Raw genomic sequence first — 1,773 nt, forward strand, 5'->3', positions numbered from 1 at the left:
AGTTCTGACAAATCCACTGGATTCTCTCCAAAGAGCTGGGCAGCAATCTGTGCTCTGTGAGAGAATATGGTGGTGGCACTAGTGCTGGGGGGAGGAGGGAGGAGGAGTCGAGAGTTCTTCCCAAGACTATCTAAAGACCAATGATCTTCCAACTTTCCAAGCTACCAACATCTCCTATTACCATGGCAGGAGACAGGATCTTAATCACCTTCAATCTTACATAATCAAAGCTGGAGCGTCACCCTCCGGCTTCCCTTTCCCATCAGATCTTGACACTGGCCTTGGTGGTCATAAAGGAGGAAGAGCAGCCTGAAGCTGGTCTCACAGCGATGCTGTCTTCTGTAGAGCAACAGTTCAGACTCAGACATGCCTCGGCTTTGTAAAATGGGATAACTTGAGGATTAAAAACGCCTCTGGGCAGTAGTATTGCTGAGTATTGGCTTACTTTCATGATTTTTTTTTCTTTATTTTTAAGGGCCATGTAACCAGTGAAGTGGCCATTATATATGATTTGGTCCACACTTGTTGGAAAAATTCCACAAGAGGATCTCCCTGGAAGCTAGCAGAAGTTTTTTGGCTAGTACTTAGCCAGGCAGCCATTGGAATCAGAGCTGCAGTCAAATCAAGGCCAGCCTGACCAATATCGAGAAACCCCATTTTGGAAAAGTGAAATACTTTGTCACTTAACATGCAATTTGTTCAATAAAGACTTTTGGCAAGTGAAAAATAAAAGCTGGAGCATCAGCAACAAATATTTGATAAATTTTATTAAATAGGAGAGAGTCCCATTTGCTTTTAAAATACAAAGACATTGATAGGAACAAAAACTCAATTCTAGGCCCTTTCACATTTCCTTTAAAACAGATGAGATGATGCTCATTTGATGAGTCTTGTCCTCTTAAGGAGCTCATTGTGCTAATAACTTAAAGGGAATATTTATCCCAGCATGTTGGTGTTAGCCATGCTTGTAATACTCAGCATCTACAGACTGACCAATATCTGCCTCCTCCTTAGGAACACTGGCTTGCATAGTTGTTTGCATTCTTTGAAGACTTTCAAATTTTTCTATACACATCCCATTAAAAACTGGATTTTCTAAAGAGGTGAAATACATTCAAGTATCTGACTCAGGCCTGATTTTCTTTAGGTAATGTTATTTGCAGCTTGTAGGGCTACGTCCTGAGCTCTTCGGAGACTACCTGAGATCCAGCTAGGACTTTGTGCATAGTGCCTTCACCCCACCTGTGGATGTTCATGGTAGTAGACTCCTCTACTTAACAGAATCTCTACTTGGAAATACACAGACCTATCCAGTGTCCACAGTGGACGAGCATAAAAACCAATTCAGTATTGCCTTCTTTCAAGGCACCCTAGTAGCAGAAGAATTTTGATTGCCTCCTTTCTCTGCAATGAGCAACGTGACTGAGACCTATGAATTCATAGCCTCCTTTGCTGCCATTTGATACAGAAGTATTTACACTAGATAATTTTCAAGGTCCTCTTTGTTACTAAATTTCAAGCTGGATTTTTTTTCACTGTCAGAAAGAATACTCATCTTTAGAATGTCAAGTAACTCTACCCTTGAGGGCCATTGACCAAGAGAATATTCTGTGTCCTCTTGGAACCAGTGTTGAAGCAACATAATGACAGATAACCAAGCACAACACCTGGGTGCCTGAGTTTTCAACAGCAGCCTTTTCCTCTCTTTTTGTCATTATTGCTTTTGCTTAGACAGCTCTATGAATATTGGCCAGAGTTTCTTCCTCTCATTCT

The 1,773-nt window shown here is 41.3% G+C and overlaps 1 non-coding gene across 1 annotated transcript; it reads left to right on the forward strand.

The window, feature by feature from the left end:
- Positions 1–240: 240 nt before the first annotated feature.
- Positions 241–370, forward strand: LOC115032664. Its single transcript, XR_003838295.1, has one exon. It is a non-coding gene; the product is annotated as a small nucleolar RNA SNORA61 (small nucleolar RNA).
- Positions 371–1,773: the final 1,403 nt, after the last annotated feature.

Source organism: Mus caroli, chromosome 11, assembly GCF_900094665.2.
Source record: "Mus caroli chromosome 11, CAROLI_EIJ_v1.1, whole genome shotgun sequence".
Classification (NCBI taxonomy): domain Eukaryota; kingdom Metazoa; phylum Chordata; class Mammalia; order Rodentia; family Muridae; genus Mus; species Mus caroli.